This window comes from Podarcis cretensis (genome assembly GCF_951804945.1).
Source record: "Podarcis cretensis genome assembly, chromosome: 9".
In the NCBI taxonomy this organism is placed as follows: Eukaryota; Metazoa; Chordata; class Lepidosauria; order Squamata; family Lacertidae; genus Podarcis; species Podarcis cretensis.
Window position 1 is genome coordinate 47932111 of NC_137178.1, and position 20103 is coordinate 47952213.

Consider the following 20103-nt stretch of genomic DNA (forward strand, 5'->3'; position numbering starts at 1 on the left):
CCAGCTCTGTTGACAAGCATGAGGACAAAATATGTCAGAAGGAACTATATAATGGTCAGTAGGGGACAGCTGACCTCCAGGATAGTGATTAGGTTCTTCATTTTTCACATTATGCTCCCTTGACAGGAATTTTTCATTGGATTACCAGATTCACCTAAAAAAACCCACAACAACCCTTGAGAGTTGGCTGCTTCTCCTCACACTTTTATTTCTTATAGACTGTTTATTCTATTGGGAATGCTGATGCATTGTTTAATAAAAGTAGTTAAAAATGCAAAGATTGCATACTCTGTAAATATAAATTTAAGGAAGCTGCATACAAAATGGGATTTATTTCATTTATTTTTACATCAGCATTTTATGTTGCTTTCCTGTTGCACATACAGCTTTACTACCAATGTGAATTAACAAAATAAAATCAGTAGGCAACGTAGTCAAGTGAATTAATGAATTAACATTACAAACTTTCATTATAAGAGCAATATTTAATACCATCAGAGTCAAAGCAGAACATTAAATGCTCACATAATAAAAAATCACGGCCTTTCAATAATGGACAGAGAAAATTGGGCTCCTGGAGAAGAGATTTCCACAGCTTATGCTCCACCCTTTAGAATGCCTTGTTCTGTATACAAACCTAAACCTGATCTTGCTAACTGTAGTGGTGATTACTTTTTTTTTTTAATGAAGAAAAAATTCACGAAGTATAATGCATTGAAGTAATTTTCAAGTCACACAAAAAGCCAAGGCACCCATGTTGCCCCACAATAAAAAAATTAAAACCTCCATTGCTTTTGCTTGGCCAAAAAACTGCCACAATGGCATGTGTAAGCTTTTCAGTTCTCCACTTGGGCTAGAAATAAGGTAGGGAACCTTAGGTTCAGGTGCCAAATATGGGATTCCAGACTTCTTGATTTGGCCATTGGGACATTCTCCAGGGCACATCCGTTCCTTAGGCCAAACTTTCCTCAAGTGCAGTGTTCCAGCTGAAATGTGTCCAGCTATGATAATGTTTCTTGCTTGTCTGGAAGATGGAGAAAGGTGTGCAGGTTGTGGAAACCACTGGATTTTGTATTTTGGAATGTAACCCACTGCACAAAGTCATACCATCACTCTGCCAATTTTTTCATCTGGCCCCATCTACCACTGATATGTGGTCCCCAAAAGGAACTCCCATAAGGAAATGTGGGCCTTGTGCTGAACATGTTTCCCCACCCCTGTGCCACATGGTAAACCAAGCAAAATTTCTGACTAAGATCTTTTAGAAATGCAAAAGCACATGAACACAAACAAATAATTAGAATTCATCTGTCAGATACTATGGACTAAGAGTCGTTTGGAGTATACTGTCATTGCCTGTGGTAGACATCAGAGTATATTAGCATTCTAGGCCTTGATCCAGGAATAGTAAGGGAATAGCAAATCTCCTAAATCAGGCATAGGCCCTCCAGATGTTTTGGGACTACAACTCCCATCATCCCTAGCTAACAGGACCAGTGGTCAGGGATGATGGGAATTATAGTCTCAAAACATCTGGAGGGCCGAGTTTGCCTATGCCTGTCCTAAGTCTATTCCAGCTATTTTTCACAAAGCAGAGAACAATCCAAGAATACAATTAATTTTGGATTCTGGTGGTACCTCTAACTTGAATGTACACTGTGTGAATAGTCTTCTGGCCAATGTAGAGAAAGGTAGGGCAGATGTTTTTAGCACAGTTAACTAAAACCTAGTTAGCACAACTACAGTGGGGGGGAAATAGAAGCACTACTATTTCATTGAGTTGACTGTGAACCCATGATAATTAATATCATTTAGCAACAATGAGCATTTTGACTTTTTCCAGTTTTTGCAAATGTGAGAATTGCACATTTATATTTTAGGGGGAAATAATGAAAGCATGAAGCAGAAGCACTTTCCCACATTCATGAGGGCTATAATTTATCTTGGTGTATGGATTTAATGGCAGATGAAAACCATGAATTATAATGGCTTGTTTCTCCCCACCTGTGAGACATGAAGTTTTGTAACTGATTCCTGCCAAAACTAATGTGCAAGTAAGAAAAATGGAATAGATCACAGATTTGAAAATGCTCATAAGCTGTCAGCATACCATTTTGAGAGATAATAGGAAGAGTATAAATGCTGATTTCAACTAAAAATTATTCAGCAGGAAAATACACGAAGAGTTAGAATACACAAGTTTAAGAAATTCATGTGAATAAGTGATTCTTTGCTTGTAATTGGAGAACTGCTTCTATCATGCTATGGTAGACAGCAAATGTGGATTTTCATGTTGAAATGTTGAAATAATAAAAACTTAAGTGTCAGATGTGACACTTGAAAGCTACCATGTATTTTGTGTGAAGGTTACAAAGTAAAAAGTAAAACAGGAAACTTTAATAACCAGTAATCCTTAATTTACGTGAGAATGGAGTAGCTTGGATTTCAATTTTCACCTTAGTATTCTAAATGCAGAAGTTTACTAATTGGTCCCTTGTTCTTTAATATCACAATCTATTTGTTATTCTCTCTGATAATACTAATATTCCCATGTGCTTTACTGTGCATCATTAAGCTTTATTTTCCCCCATTAGACTATCCTATACATCAGCCCTCTAAGGTTTTAAAAGATTAATTGTATTTCTGCTCCTGAGATACTCAACACTTGTATGTGCTAATTAAACACATCTCTACTGCTAATCTGGACAGGTAATTAATAATAATGTTAAGGGATAAAGAATGTAGAGTCTCATCTGTTGCATCCAGAAGCAAAATAACAAAGCTGAGATGCACGGGGGAGGAAGGATATTGGGTAGCGACAACCATCTGCTTTTCAAGTTCTTCCTTCCAGCTAATACAAAAAAGAAAAAAAAATGTTTTTGTTAGCATTACTTTACAAAGGAATAATTTGTCCCTCTTGTCCATTTCCAAGTGGAGTCCAGCATCACATAGAACGAAAAGCATCCAAAGCAACATTTGTAACTACAAATCTGCATTTGAACGAGTTGATTTATGGAGTGGAAGCGGGGAAAGCATATGTAAAGACAAGGCCTTATCTTTCTTGGCCAATTTCTTCTACTCGCAGTACAAGTCCTCCCTGGCAGGTCTCTGGAAGCTGTTTCTATGGAACAGGCTTTCATGCAAGATGAACAGTCACGTTGTTTTCTCCATTCCCCTAACCAGCACTGCTTAAACCAGAAAATTACTTGAGTTTAAGGGTGCCGTTGTAAAAACTGTCTCCATAAACTCACAGGCATACAATTTCTTGCAAATTAACACCCTAACTTCCACGTGCAGACACACTCATACACTCTTGTACACATGCGGTTAGCATCACACACAATCATGGGTGCACACATACACAGAGAATGGAAGAAGGGCCAGGATAACAGAAGAAATGAGGGAGTCTCCTTCCTTCTCTTTGCCCTTCCATTCTCCCACCTGTAGCATCCATCTGTATGCATGGGCACCTGTAGCAGGGAGGCAAGGCAGAAATCACTCCTCTAATTAATGTGTAAGTTAAATTTCGCCTGGGACAGAAAAAAGGCTAAACGTTTGGCAGCAGGCATCTCTCTGTGGGGTTCAACAAGAAATATAATCACTGGAAAAAACCCTTTCCCCAGTCACCACTTGCCTTCCCTTGGAGAAAAGCTTCTGAAAATCTGTTAAATACTGAATACAGATCCATAGGGAAGTATGTAACAAGGAACTAGTATTTAAGTTATATATAATTGCAGTATATTTTGCTGCTAATTCTGTTTTTCATAAAATTCTGGTAGAACACAAATCTACTTTCTGAAGCTCTTGCTTTTTTAGTCTTTATGAGCTTGTTTTCCTTTCACACTGGTGTAATGGTGTATTTCCAACAAGAAATGTAAACTTGGTCTGTTCTTTCTTACATGTCTAAGACATTAATTAGTGCTATAATTATGCTGAAAATGTTTATACAGCTAGATTATGTGTCAAATTTCTTCGGCTGAGGAAGTGGCTCTTTACACAGCCAATTCATCAAGCATCAATAATAAAAAAGCACAATTAAAATTTGAATTTCCATGCTAATGTGGCCTTTTCCTTATTGTGCATGAATGCACATTCATCACATCCATAAACCTTGTTGTTGACAGTATACTATTGAAATAACCAAGACATAGTAATGTTCTCATTGTTTCATGAGTCAGCAAGATCAAGATTAATGTATGCTTCAGAAAAATTGAAAAAAGGTCAGAAGCACCTCACTTTTCAGTTGATGCCAGCCACAAGCAAAGACCATATTTGTGAAACCTGGTACAAACATTGGTCTGGACATACAAAGACTCTTCTTTCATGTCATCACTGTTTTACGGCAACATTGCACCTATAAAATAAACAATGCCATTTTAATATTGCATATTAAGATGAATAAAGTAAAAGAGCTCTGCTTGAGGTACAGGTGTTTATCAAAAGTACTATAAAGTACTTTTTTATATACTCTGTTAATTTTGTGATTTTAATCTGAATATAAATTTGCAATTAAGTGACGGCATGGATAGAAAAGATGGAAAAATCTGGTCCAGTCCTTGATCAACATAAAAAGGATGCTCAGAGTTACTCGCATGCACATGCATGGACACACATGATATCTTACATACCTTTCCATACCCCCATGCAGCTGGAGACAATAGGATCCTTTGATCATCTGCACTGGATGCTGGAAAAGTAGACATTCATTTTGGGTGGGCTGGTGGCAGAAAGAGACTACATCTTCAGGTAAAGTAGGAAACAGCAAATCTAAGACGCTGATTCAAAGAACTCCAATTTATTGCTTTGTCAATACAATTATAATGCTGCAATTCAGTAGCTCCCAAACTTTTTTTCACATGAAAACTGGTGAGGGTTTGCAGACCACTTTGTAGTTTTTCTGCCTCTTGTAGCAATTGTAATGTGCCCTGCTAATTGCTGTATGATTTTAATTGTATTTTTATTGCTACTTTTATTTCCTATATATTGTATTTTATTGAATTACCATTTGAATTCCATAGAATTACAGTAGAAGAAATAAAAGAAGCAATAAGATTACAATTAATGATCAGCATGACTATTTAATGTGATGGATTTGCTGCTTCCCACCTTCAGCCACAAATCCACAGAGATATTGTGGACCACCTGGATGAAGCTCATGGACCCCACTTTGGGAACCACTTCTACATTTTAGTACAGTGGTACCTCGGGTTAAGAACTTAATGCATTCTGGAGGTCCATTCCTAACCTGAAACTGCTCTTAACCTGAGGTACCACTTTAGCTAATGGGATCTCCCGCTGCTGCTGCGCCGCCGGCATGCAATTTCTTAACCTGAGGTACTACTTCAGGGTTAGCAGAGTCTGTAACCCAAAGTGTTTGTAACCCAAGGTGTTTGTAATCTGAGGTACCACTGTATATTATTGTGCTACATTTTTTATTTTGAGATGCAAATATTTTTCCCCCCCAGGGTTCATGTTTTCCTCTGTGAAGGTAATGTAATTCTCTGAATTAAGTATTGTGTATCAGTTAGGGATAGGGGAGAAATTCAACTCAGTTCAAAATTAAAGGTAACCCTACCTAATTTGCGCTTTCTGAAACAATTCACAAACGAAAAGGCAGCCATATTTCAAATTTGCAGCTGTGTGGATTTTGCAGTTTAGTTGTCTGGCCAAGTAATGTGCACAAAAATGTATATGCTTGAGTAAAGTGTGCATAAAAATGCATGTATATTAGTGAAAGTAGCATACCAAAAATGCATTATTTATCTGAAAATTGCTTTGCAAAAAATGTTTATGTTACCCAAAATCACATACAAGCATGTGTGTGTTAGGAGGATTTCACACTAAAATGTTGCTGCATTTTCATGAAAACTTATGGGGGGGGGAATCATAAACGAATGTGGCAGCATGGAGAACTGAACATAAAAATGGGGGGGGGGGTGGAATAGGAGCTGAAATTGGCACAAGATGGTAATTGAAATAAATCAATAGGCTTACTGATATTAGGGCAAATCTGTCAAAGGAAAAAAAGTAAAGGTAGCCATATTGGCCCATAAGAAAAGTATCCAAAATCAGCATTAGAACAATGCCTTTTATTAGGCCAACCAAAATGTCACAAAACAGCATGCAAGCTTTTGGGTTCTCCCTTAGGCTATTTAGTAAACAATTTCTGCTTCTGGTGAGAGTCTTAAATCTGAGAACAGTAGGCGGTTACAGACATTCCCCTTCCTCTTTCCCGTGCACCCTTAAAATCTGTTCCAGAAGCTTGAGGTTGACCTTGAGGCACCTAAAGGGAGAGGAGGGGAAGTCCTCTTGTGCAACTAGAACACCGTGTGGATCCAACCTGAATTTCAGTGCTGAAAAGCGTCATATGCCGCTTATTTCCCTCTTTCCCTCCATTGCAGTTGGTAATATCTGTGCCGTAAATCCTCTTCAAGCCAAACGATCTTTCACTTACCCATTTGTACAGGTTCTTCTCTCTCTCCCTCCCCCTTTTAAAAAGGGAGAACAAAATATGCATTGGTAGGCATCTTTAAAGAAGGATCATTAATCAAAAAAGGTATGGCAAAGACACCAGTGCATGTCTGAGCTCATGCCCATCTCCTGATGGGAGGACTGCATGAAAAATGAATGGATTCTGCAATGCACACTGTGGGCTAAAGACTGCTTTTACTCATGCAGAGCTGAACCTAGTATTAGGTATTAAATTTGATATATTCTAAGATGTCTTTGAAAGCTGTCCTATCATGGCATTAAGACAAGGGATGAGGTTTTTAAACACTTTCTGCTCAGCTTTATAAACACAGCTTTTGACACTCTGTAGCAACATGCATATAGAAGGGTGGTGTATAGTCAAATTTCTAGTGCATTTTCCAAAATTGGTTTGCTAGTGTTCATTAAACCATGCAATACTCTTAACTTTCCATCACAAATGACTTAATTTAGATTTTTCTAAATCTGCTGAAACAAGTGTACACTGTTATGTACATATCTATTTTAAAGCAAGGTAAAATTTTGTGTGTGTGTGTGTGTGTGTGTGTGTGTGTGTGTGTGTGAACCAACCAGGGAAGTATTCAGTGGAGAACAATTCAGTGGACAACGTCACCATGTAGTTGGATAGGGAAAGCATTCTATTCAAATTATTCATTGTCCAACAGAAACAAAGAATCAAAAGATGGGTGTTAATGGAAAGTGTATAAACAGATTGAAGAACGTCAGAGAAATGACAGGAGTAAAGGCTGTTTGTGATTATAGCGGTGGCATGCAGGGGGTGTAATTATATGTCTCCAGCAATTTCTTGTTTGGGAGGTGGAATCTGTAGAAGTTTTCTATTTAAAAGTATAATGAATCTCTCTTCTATAATTACTTTAAATCAGCAGTCTAAAATTATAACAAAAGATGATGAAGATACTGTATTAACCTGTTGTTCTGTACTTAATTATGCTTATAACTAGGCTGTAACAGCTACAGTGAATAGACATTTTATTTACCATTCGTTTTGTTCCATGCTTCCCAATTGTGAAGAAACTGCCTATAGGAAGCACACACAAGGAATCTATGTGCATGTTGAGCTGAACATGCATATGAGGCCAGGAACAAGGACAGGGTACCTAACCTGCCTGCCTCCCAAAGTGTTTAGAGTAAGGTGTGAACTTTTTAAAAGTCTGAATCACAACTGATGCTCTGGGAAATCTCATTATTGAATGAAATCCTCTGTTGAGTTCACTTGTCATTTCGTGCACCAAAATGTGTGGTACTGTTATGAGTTTTGCCATGCTGTTACTCAAATGTTCTTCTCAACTTTAACATGGCTTAGTCACTCTTGATGAATGCTGTTTAATGGGGGATTGAGCAGCCAGTCACCAAGGGCTTTTGGATGGTCAGGTCACACTCAGCGGCGGAGGAAGCTGCTCGGGCGCCTGGGGCGGCCAGGGGTGGGGGCGGGGCGCACCATGGGACCTCCGGAGTCTGCCTGCCTCCTCCCACTCAGCCGCCCTACAGCTGGGGGAGAGGCAGCAGATTGACCGTTTGGGCAGTGTGGAGCCCGCGTGCCCAAGCCACCGTATCTCTCCCAAGAGAGACGCATGGCTTAGGCGTGCTGCAGGCCCCACAGTGAGCATTGCCCGGCATTTTGACACCCCCCTCAGTGGTGACATCGGGATGGACCACATCCCACGCACCCCCTTCCTCTGCCCCTGGTCACATTCACCCATAAAGAGCTTTGCCCAATGTAAAAGAAAGGTACGAGCTATGAGTCAATCTCTCTCACACATACACACTTAGCTTGGGGGGGAAGAGAAGATTAAACTGGGGCACAACATGATGGAGGCTTTATAGAGGGACTGTACATCAGCTTGAACCATACAGTATGATAGTTCCAGCTTTCCTCTAAAGTACTGGGCATTTACCTTACCTACCTTTCCCGTTGAGTTCATGAAGAACTCTGCTCCATCAGAAGGTCTTCAATGATTAGAACAGCATTAGCTAAAACCAATTGTTGCATTAAAAAAAAGTGACAAATTACTGGTACTTCCAAAAAAAAGTGTGTCTTCACATTATAATCAACTTTTCAGTCAAAATGTGAAGGTTATTATTAATAGTGGCTATTCCACACCATAGCTTCAGTGTCTGTAATGATGCTTAGAGTGAAGATGAAGCTGGGGGAAAGATAAATATTTTTCTGATCTTTTCATAAACTCTGCACAATAAAAATGAAAAAGGGAGACCGAGTACCAATCCTTTTTCTATCAGTTGTGTCAGCAAACTGAGCTGTCAGGGCATGCATTTCTGAATTGGAGCTCTGCAAATGTTCTGGGAATCCAGTAGCTGGTTTTTGTGCCTGTGCTCCTTCTGTTTTTCCTATCTTTCTATGCATTTCCAGATTAATTGATGTTACCGCCTCAACAAGGCAGAACCTGTACATTTTCTTTTATGTGCATCGTGCATCACTGCATCCAACATTGAGTGTGAACTTCTTAGATTAGACCAAAGCTGCAATTTCTCTTCTTTGTCAAAATAGTTCTGACTTTTTCCCAAGCAGAATTAAGTCTTGTAGTTTATCATTCACATAGCTGAGACCCCATTTCTTAACATTTTCTGTAGATAAGTAAACATTTTAAATATTAAAATTGTATTTGGTGTGGATGAACACTTTTTAACATCTCCCTGCCTTGTTGCTTAATCTTTGACTGTGAAATTGAAAAGCAAATTGAATATTCTCTGTGGCGAAGATCATCCAACATTTTGTTCTCACTAAAGTGAGCCTTAAGAATCAGGGCTTCTAAGGAAGGTGGGAAAGATTGGGCACCAAGTCCACAAACCAGTGGAATACTACTACTGCACCTACTACTATTACTTGAAAGTAACCCTAATTCTGAGTAAACATTCATAGGATTATATTATTATGGTTTCCTTCATATCAAGACATGCATGGCTTAATATGTAGTCACAACTGCAGTTGTGACTACGTATTAGAGAGAGCCAATGTGGTGTAGTGGTTAAGAGCAGTAGACTGATAATCTGGGGAACCGGGTTCACGTCTCCGCTCCTCCACATGCAGTTGCTGGGTGACCTTGGGCTAGTCACACTTCTTTGAAGTCTCTCAGCCCCACTCACCTCACAGAGTGTTTGTTGTGGGGGAGGAAGGAAAGGAGATTGTTAGCCGCTTTGAGACTCCTTCGGGTAGTGATAAAGCAGGATATCAAATCCAAACTCCTCCTCCTCCTCTTCTTCTTCTTCTTCTTCTTCTTCTTCTTCTTCTTCTTCTTCTTCTTTCACATATTGCTCACATATTTTTTTAACCCATCTTTAAAAGTTATTTATTGTTGAGTAACCAAGACCTTGAACTAAACCAGATTGCTGATGGCAAATCATTTGAAAACATGTGGCAGAGCTGAGCATTGTTTCATGTGCTACTTTTGCCCAAGTCAAGATGAATCTTCCTTATAGAAAAAATAAAGTTGCCTGAGTCTTTGAATTTGATTGAAAGTTGCTTTACTTTGCAGAGTAAAACAATGAAAAAGCACAAGTAATTGGATTGTGGCTTGTGGGGGGAAAGAGAGAGATAGGTAGTTTATTAATAACACGGAAGATTCAGCTCTTTAAAAGTTTACTTAATGACCCTTTTTTATATCATCTTCCATTAAAGGGGGAAAACCATGAAAGATTATCTTCAATTAACTCAGCCAGAGAGTTTCATAATTTAAGCCTATTCTCTAATTAGGCTTTGTTATTTCATTAATGATTTGATGCTCATTAGGAAAAGGAGGGTTTGAAAACTTTAGCAAGGTTGAAAGCAGCCCAAAGCACTAACACGCAGTCAGGATTTTTGGTTCTGTTTTCCACCTCCACCCTCTTCTCATTATTAAGTGTCATGGAAATTTAACTAATTCCTTAGATGTTTTAAGGAAGAACTTCCTCCCACCACCAGTTTGGCCCTAGGTGGAGTTTCCAAAATAAATTGCTAGCAGAACTTTATTGTTTAATAATATAAGTGTGAATATTAACTCTATAAACATTACTACACATAATTAATGTCTCATGCATCCCATTAGCATGCCTTCCCATGAGCTCTTTTCTGAAACCTAATGGATGTGCTACCACGGGACATTAATTGGGCATGACATGGTTTCTGTTCTCTGCATAACTCTCTTCTGTTGCCTTTATTGTAACTTGATTACTTTCCATTTGTTTCCAGAAACTGCTTTATATCAAATTATTCTCCTTGCGCACTGGAATACAGTTCTCTAATTAAAATGCTTGTTATTTTTGCACTTGGGTTAGTGTAGATTGTTAATCTTGTTATATCATACTGTAAGGCCCCAAGAACTGCTGCCAGAATCACTGACGACCACAACAGCATTTAGGCTGCAATCCAATCCATGCTTGCCTAGGAGCAGTACCCTTTTTTGTGTAGGGGGGGTGCCAGTACGCACCATGAAGTTGTTACAGTAAGTGCCACACTTTTAACATTGGGAGAGGGAGGTGCCATTGAGTACCCCCCCCCCAAAAAAAACACCCAATCACTGCTTGGAAGTAAATCCTACTTAACTCAGTGGGACTTGCTTCTGGGTAGATATGCCTATGATTGCACAATTAGTCTCTTTAAATAATGGTACTGTAATTCTTGCCTGCAATACAACAAGAGATCATCGTAAAAAAACAACAACCCAACCAAATTGTATTCGACACTGCATCGTTTCAAAAGCAGAACAGTTTTCTACTTGTTCAGTGAGACTTCCCCTTCCTTTCCATTCCACTGCAGCTTCCTGAATACCCTCAAAACCTATTTCAGGTGGTTGTGGGACCATTCAGAGCAGAGTTTGGTGGTACATGGGATGGGGGCTGCAAGCGGGGAGGAGAGAAAGGGGAAACCCCACTGCATTTGCAGAAGCCTGTTTTGCTCAGCCCAATTTCCACGATAGTGAATCCCACGGAATCAACCCAGCATCTGAGCAGGAGTGCATAGGATTACATCCTGAAATATTTTAAATGTATTCCAGACAGTTTGAGCATTTACAATTGACCCTGAAGTAGCGTTACAGTTTTATAGATGATGGGCTTCTGCTAAATTCAAGCAATTGCAGAGACAATGAGGTATAAACTGGGATTTTTAGCTCAGTGAAGTCAACAAGATATGCAGTAACGGTAAACTGGTGCAGATCCAGTCGCAGAGGAGTCACCTGCCCTTCTAGCATGTCTTCATCCATTCCTGCTTCAGGCATTTCGTGGAACAAGTTACTAAAGCCACCAAATGCTTATTCAGCTATCTTGAGGACCCAGACTCAAAGCCACTCACCTGTCAGGTTAGATTCCCCTTAAGCAAATAGTGTTTTAACATTCAGTGTGGTCTGCAATGCCCAAAGTATGAAAGAGATACATCTGGAAGTTGTCAAGGAGTGGTTTGTGTTACTTTCGTTATCTTAATTGTAGCTGCTCTGCATCACTTGTAATGCAAGTAAAGATGTCAACTACGTAATTTCTTCCTTGAGGAACTGCACTTTGCATCACTAATTGCCTATTGCAGCACAGCCAACATTTTAAACAATGGCTTTAGAAATATTTTCTTTTAATGTGCCCTTTTTGTTTTTAGATTTGTGTTGCATTTTATTTGAAAACAGTAACAGGATTGTTTGTGTGTTTGTTTGTTGTCTAAAGAAACATAAGTTTGCAGAATAGTGTGTTGATTAGAGTGGTTTTCCTGTTTCCCTAATGCTACGCTGATTTGCCTGGCTGACATTTCTGAACCAAGCCACCGTTAGCGTGAAGTCATGGAATGTTTCTGAACTGTCTTGCCTACACAACCCAATGCGCTGAAGGCAGGAATTAGTCACACCATTTAGATCCTTTGTGCTACTAGGTGTTTTTCTAGCAGATAATTTCCTACTCATCTTCCAATTCACTGACTGATGAGTTTTTGAAATGTATGAAGGACTGAGTATGAAGGATATTAAAGCTTCCATTGTTTGTCAGTTGTACTGAAGTTCAAGCTCCTTTGCTCAAATAGCACAGCTCAGTTTTCACTGCTGATTTGGGATGAGACATTTCATCCCACTTTTTGTATATTGCAAATATGAAATAATAGTGTACATTGTATAAATGTTAGCATTATTTCTCTTATATGCAGATTATAAGAGTTCTTTTTTTAAAGGTAATTTGCATAAAACTTAAGTCACCTACAGTTATGGGAAAGATATAGGCTCAAACCACATATTATATTAAGCCTGTGTTTTTAAAAGTGTTTTTACCAATCAATTAGTATTGGGAGTGCAATATGCAGGGAGAGATTTCCCAAATGTTTACCCCACTTCATTAGCAAAAGTCTGTTCTGTTCAGCCCAATTCTTTTTGTTATTCATGAGAACGCTAAAAGAGTAAACTGTATGTAGTGTGGATCAACGTGAAATACAAAAAAAAAAAAAAAAGGACTGCAAAAGTCAGACAATCATCCCTCAGAAAAGGAAAAGAAATCTGCTTTTAGAATAATTTTGTTCAGTATGGAACCATAGAGTTGGAAGGTAAAGTGTAGTTCATCTAACTTAACCCTTGCCCAATGCAGAACCTGATGTACAGAACACATTTATAGAATCCCTAGCAGATAGACCTTGCTTAAAGAGCCACTGTGGTGTAGTGGTTAAGAGCGGTAGACTCGTAATCTGGTGAACTAGGTTCGCGTCTCCGCTCCTCCACATGCAGCTGCTGGGTGACCTTGGGCTAGTCACACTTCTCTCTGAAGTCTCTCAGCCTCACTCACCTCACAGAGTGTTTGTTGTGGGGGAGGAAGGAAAAGGAGAATGTTAGCCGCTTTGAGACTCCTTCGGGTATTGATATCAAATCCAAACTCCTCTTCTTCTTCTAAATGTCACCAGCAAAGGACAGCCCACTACCTACTGAGGTAGTCTATTTCACTGTCAAAAGAACTCTTTGTCATTAGGACGCTTCTCCTAATATTAAGCCAAAATCTGTTTTCCTGCTATTTCCACCCATTAGTTCTAGTCCTGCTCTCTAGGGCAACAAAGAACAAACCTGCTCCATCTTCTGCAGGTCATCTCTTCTGATAATGGCTATCAAGTCTCCCCCTTGATCTTCTCTTTGCTAAGCATACCCAGCTCCTTCAACCATTCCTCATGGAACTTGGTTTCCAGACCCCTTGCCATCCTGTTGGCCTCCTCTGGACACACTCAAGTTTGTCAAAGTCTTCCTTTAAAATGTAGCAGCCAGAATTAGTACTCCAGATGCAGCCTGACCAGAGCAAAATAGCTATATATTGTTTTGTATGAAATGTTAAAGTTATCCCACAGTTCACTGGGAATTCGTTCATCTAACCAGATGGTCCACATCTGAAGTAGGGTATAGGAAGCATTGACTGCATAGAGACCTAACAATATAGGTGACGTGGATCAATTTGTGCTGTCCTTGACTTTCTTCTTCTATTAGAATTCTGAAAGATCATTAGCTGCCTCTGGGATATATTTGATTAATGGGTTTTGTTAAACAAAAGAGGTGAGGTCAAGCGTGAGTGGAAATTATGAGCAATGTGTGTGTTCCAGGGAGATTTTCTACTTTCCAAATTGCAAGTATATGGAAGTTCTTTCTCTTGATTATAAATGGCAGAACAATGTTTTGCATCATTGGCCACCAGTTACACCATGTAGCTGGCCTATAAGGCAACTTTCAAGCTACACTGCGTTGCATGTTTAGGAAATACTAGATACATTATGTAATGGACCGGGACTTGGGTGAAGAAGAGATTAAAACTGTGAGGGCCTTCGGACTTGGAAGAGGAGGGGAAAAAAGAGAAGAACAAAATAAGAGACTGTTGGAACTACCAGAAGAACCTAGAAGAACAACAGTCAATAGTGGAAATTTTGAAAGACGTCCCGAAATATCTTTTGGATTTTGGGTTTAACTACGGAGATTTGGTTGCCCTGTTGAGAAGGAACAAAATCATCTCTAGGTGGGAGTTTCCCCGAGATCTACTCTTCAGCCTCAAAGGAAGGAAAATGAAAATAAGATCAGTGGAAGACAAAGTAATAAACATGTATAAATATGAAGAAGACTCGCAGAAGGGACTTGGAAAAGAGTTAAGAGCATCAGACAGAAGATACCAGGTTGATGGACTATAGGGAATTGGTGGATATGACTGGCAGAATCCGGGACCAGGGAGAAGAGTCGGTGGAAGAAGATTGGGAAAAGTTTAAAGACTATTTATAAAAATATTGTAAAATTAATGAGTGTTAGAAAAATGTTGGAAAGGAGTTAGTTATATGGCTTTAGTAGAAATGTTACAAGGAATTAAGTACAAATAGATTATTAGAGTATTAAAGGGAAAATAAGGTTAAAATATGTTGAGACAATTATATATTAAAGGGAAAAATAAGGTTAGAATATGTTAAGATAAATTACAGGACAGAAAACAGAGGAAGATGGAAAGGAATTACTGAAACAGTTAATTAAAGTGGAATACAAAAAGGGAGGTGTGAGGAGGTCATTGAAACAAGTAAATGGAAGTTAAGATACTGAACTTATTAGATGTGTTTTAAATTGTGTTTGTTTGATTTTGTTAATTTAATGTTTTGGGGTTGGTGTTGTGTGGTGTTTTTGTTTTTGTATTGTATTGTATTGTATTGTTTAATTCTTTTTCTTTCTTTTGTAGTCTTTAAAATGTTAATAAATATTTTTTTTAAAAAAAAAAGATACATTATGTAATGGGTTTTGATTACTTAGTAGCATATGGAAAAAAATAGGATACATCTTGAATCAGTGACTAGTAGTAGTTTACGGTTTTTTGTATAGTAAATAAATATAAGATGAGGGACATCTGACTTGTCAGTATTACATGTGAAAAGGATCTAGAGCAGTGGTTTTCAACCAGTGTGACTGGGGTGCCTTGAATGGTGGTCAGGGGTGCCGCAGGCAACACTGGCCTCAGTTCCTCTTTCCTTTACTCCCTCCTCTGATGCCCTCTCACATTTCTGCCTCCCAAAGGCTTCCACAGCTGTTTGCTGCAGCAGCCCTGGCTACAAGCTCCTCAGGTGAATGATGCCTCTTGGGCTGGCCAGGGGGTACTTCCCAGGCCCCCATGGGGCATTGTGAGGAGGCACCTCTCTTTGGGGCAGGGGGGCAGCTCAGAGATCAGGGGCAGCAGCTGTGGCTGCCCAGAGGACTCCCAAGAAAAGGGGAGAAGAGATGGTTAGAAAATGTGCATACAGTGGTAACTTGAGTTAAGTACTTAATTCATTCTGGAGGTCCGTTCTTAACCTGAAACTGTTCTTAACCTGAAGCACCACTTTAGCTAATGGGGCCTCCTGCTGCTGCCGCACCGCCAGAGCACGATTTCTGTTCTCATCCTGAAGCAAAGTTCTTAACCCGAGGTACCATTTCTGGGTTAGAGGAGCCTGTAACCTGAAGCATGTGTAACCTGAAGCGTATGTAACCCGAGGTACCACTGTAGAATGTAACTTCTGATATAGAATCAGTTTAACCATGATTTATTTCTTAAAAATAAAATTGTGGCTGCAGAAATAACCTTGAAATCCTGTAAGTATCGACTTGTAAATATCAATAGCTAAAAGGGTACTAAGACTTCGAGAGATCAGATCACTGGACTTGATGCTCTTTTTGGCTCCTTACTGCTTTCCATAGCTGGAATAAGCAACTGTTTTAGTTTATATAATCTGAAATGTAGCACTAGGGTAATTTGGGTGCATAATACATTTCCCCTATGCTATGCACACATTTCTACATTAACCCAGTTGCGTTTGACATTAATTCATTCAATATTTTCATTGTTTTTCTTTTGTTAAAGATGATGGATATTTTGCCAATGTGTCTGGATTCAGGTAGGTAGCCATGTTGGTCTGACGCAGTCAGACAAAAGCTTATACCTAGAACAAACTTAGGTGATCTCTAAGGTGCTACTGGACTATTTGCCAATGTGTGTAGAACTCCTGGTTGTACTTCATTATAGACTTTGCAGTTTTAAGGCTGAATTGTTGGCATCCGTCTTTCTTGGGTAGACAATGTAGGAGTGTGACTTTGGGGTGAAGTCAAACTATTGGAAGGTTACAGCTATCTATGGTTGTAGATACCAATATGGGAGAGACATGTTTTGTTGCAGCTGGGGCAGGTGAAAGTGTCCAGTTGTGCTGCTGTTGTGCTGTCCTTAGGCTGAATAAGCAGTCACTTACAGATGTGTAGGGGCCCTTTAAGAGTTTTATAAGTCACAAGAAAATACAAACAGCAAGTTGAGGTTCGAGTTTCACTACTCTGATATTTATATTGTATCTTTTCCTTGTACTTAACTGAAGTGAAATCTGCCTTCTGTAATTTTTATCCTCTTTTTTATCCACTTAACCTGTAAGTGAATGTCAAATCACAGCCTGAGGATTAATATCATGGTTATTTTGTGGTGCTAATTATAACATTTATCCATGCCCTAAGCCCTTCATTTATCTTCTGTTCTGAACAGGCCTGAGGTTTGCTTCTTGTATATAATTAATCATAATTAGTGAAGGGCAGCCTAAAACTAGAAATATATATATATTGCTCAGAGACTATGAAAACAAAAGTAGAGACATATTATTCTCCAGAATGGAAGAACATTTTCATACAAACTCTGGCTATGGAGACATATGGGAAGGGAGTTGTACTGCATTTCTCAAAAGGCTGGCACAGATTGTGTTCTCCACTGTGTATGCAATGTGTGACAGAGATGGTAGCTAAGAAAAATGATTCTGTACCTCACAGTCCCTTCCATAGGGCTAGATGCTAATATCAGAATGTAGCCTTATTCTTTTCTTTTCTTTAAAAGTTGGGCAGCTGCTTAAAATAATTGCATCTTAAATAACTTGACCAAACATGGGACCAGGTCTCTGTTGTGATGCTATATTTTTATAGCACATTGTATCCAACAGGGACGCAGGTGGCGCTGTGGGTTAAAGCCTCAGCGCCTAGGGCTTGCCGATCGAAAGGTCGGCGGTTCGAATCCCTGCGGCGGGGTGCGCTCCCGCTGCTCGGTCCCAGTGCCTGCCAACCTAGCAGTTCGAAAGCACCTCCAGGTGCAAGTAGATAAATAGGGACCGCTTACAAGCGGGAAGGTAAACGGCGTTTCCGTGTGCGGCTCTGGCTCGCCAGATGCAGCTTTGTCACGCTGGCCACGTGACCCGGAAGTGTCTCCGGACAGCGCTGGCCCCTGGCCTCTTAAGTGAGATGGGCGCACAACCCCAGAGTCTGTCAAGACTGGCCCGTACGGGCAGGGGTACCTTTACCTTTACCTTTATCCAACAGGCCTGCTCATTTAGGAGTAATCAAGGACAGATTTGTGGCTGTGACCCTTCCTATCGTTCCAAATATCTGTGTGACGTAACTGTGAGAGTAGTTCGGTTGGATAACCTGGCAATTATCTGGCAGAGAACACTGCTTTGAAGACTTGTTTTCCCTCTGCCATGTGGCAGGTCCCAAATTCCTAATGCCTCCTGTATGCAACAGACCTTCCCTTCCGCATGGGATCAGCTTGCTCTGACAAGGATGTAAGGGTGCAGGCAAAGAAAGCTGCTAGCAAGGGCTCTGTGCATGGCAGCAGGGAGCTTGTGGGTGGCCCTGCTCTCTTGCCTTTTCTCTCATATCAGACTAATGCCGTTTGTAAATATCCCTGTAAATTCCCACTCCAGCGTGCCGCTTCTTGCTCAATAAATATTTGATTACAAGCACTCTTTTATTCAGAGGTCTGTTGACGCGATAGTGTTATCAGTGCGGCCAGCCTTCAAGTAAACTACACAGTTACATTATTCTGTTGCACACGGATCTTTTCAGCTAGTTCATCTTTTTATGACAGATTCTTTAAAGGCTACTCCCAGGTGCTTGTAGCTGTTTCCTTCCAGCAGCTCGGCACCCTTTTCTCAGTTAATTGGCAATGCCGGCTGACTTCCCCTTCGCATCACCGTAACACTGCACTGGTACAGTGAGCATTTTAATTTTGATTTCTAAATTAAACATTAAAAGCATGGCACCTTCAAGTACAAACATTTTATGAGGTAGGGTTAAACTTCCACACTGTGGTTTATTACAACTACTATTTAATTAATACATAATGCTTATTTATAACATTTAATAATGTAAATTGTTCTCATTGCTATTTTCAACCTTTATTACTTCAAAGAATTCTCAGTCATATATTTATATATACACAGACACAGACACACACACATATGCACAGAGGTGTAGGACGGTCAGGTCTACCTGGTGCAGAAAATTTCTTGTCACCCCCCCCCCCCCCAGATTTTTTTTTTTTTTTTTTTTGCCTGCAAAATGGTTTTACGTTATTTCATATTTTCTTACAAAGGAATGTGGATTCTGGGCCTCTGATAACAAGTAGGGACTATGATAACAAGTAGGGACTATGGACAGATACTTAAATCTACAGGATGGATTGTGTTTTGGCTTGTGTTATTTTTATTTATATTTATTGTTTATTTATTTAATAAAATTTATTTTAAGAAACCTACAAAGTGGTTTACCAAAACTTAAAACAAAAAAACACCACAGCACCAAGAACACCAAAAAAATTAACAATCCTACTTTAAAACATACAAAAGATAAAATATTAAGATTAAAATTACTTCAACTTCCTAAGCATCTAGGTATGCTTGCCTAAAGAAGAATGCTTTTATCAGGTGCCTGAAATGAGTCTAGCAAAGGCACGTGCTTTGTTGCAATAGGCAGGGAGTTCCAAAGTGCAGGTGCTGTCGCAGTAAACAATGCAGTACAGATATTATGTGGAACCTTCAAGCAGTAGTGCTTGAAACTACTGAAGGGGAAGTTTTATTTATTGTGATTTCACCATGCTCTGTATTATCTAATCTATTCGGCCTAGTCTCATTTTCTTCACATAGGCCAACTTTCCAGGACCTGGGAAGCTCAGCAGAGGGTAGGGCAGTAGGGCAGTTCATAAAAAACATTTCTTTTTTTAAGAAATACCTGCTCCAAAGGTCTTATCTTACTAAACTAGGGATTATATAGCTATACCTGAAATTTCATGCATATCAGTTAATATCTTGACCCTGCTCCACTGAATTGAAATTTCAGCCTTCACGACATAGGAAAACGGCCAAGTAAACAGCTATTTTCATGGAGGAGAGTCAAGATATTAACTGATATGCATGAAATTTCAGATGTAGCTATGTAATTCCTAGTGTAGTAAGATTATACCTTTGGAGCAGGCATTTTCAAAAAAAAGTTTTTTTATGAACTGCCCTAGTAGGGCAGTAATTGTTCCTTGATAATTTGTCACCCCCCTCCATGATGGTACCTGGGTCGGCACCCCACCCCCTTTCCTACGCCCCTGCATAACCATAAATATGGAGCTCCAGTTCATTCATAGTCCTATTCTAAATGAGTGGGGAAATCCAACCTTCTGCTTCTATTTCCACGTGGCCTTAGTACATTCCACAATCCAGCCTCCTCAGTCCCCATCAGCTTTTCAGCAGGGAACATCTAAGATGAAAACTGGTTTAATCATTATTTTTATTTAATTTGTGTAGTGTTCTTCATCCGAAGATCACAGGGCAGTTTGCAACAATGTTGTGCAAAGTGTGTGACTGTTCATTTA

At 39.5% G+C, this 20103-nt stretch overlaps 1 protein-coding gene across 4 annotated transcripts in view; it reads left to right on the forward strand.

Moving 5' to 3' along the window:
• The window catches only part of GALNTL6 (polypeptide N-acetylgalactosaminyltransferase like 6), a 459868-nt gene that overhangs the window by 312423 nt on the left and 127342 nt on the right, over positions 1–20103 (forward strand). The gene's annotated exons all lie outside the window — the stretch shown is intronic.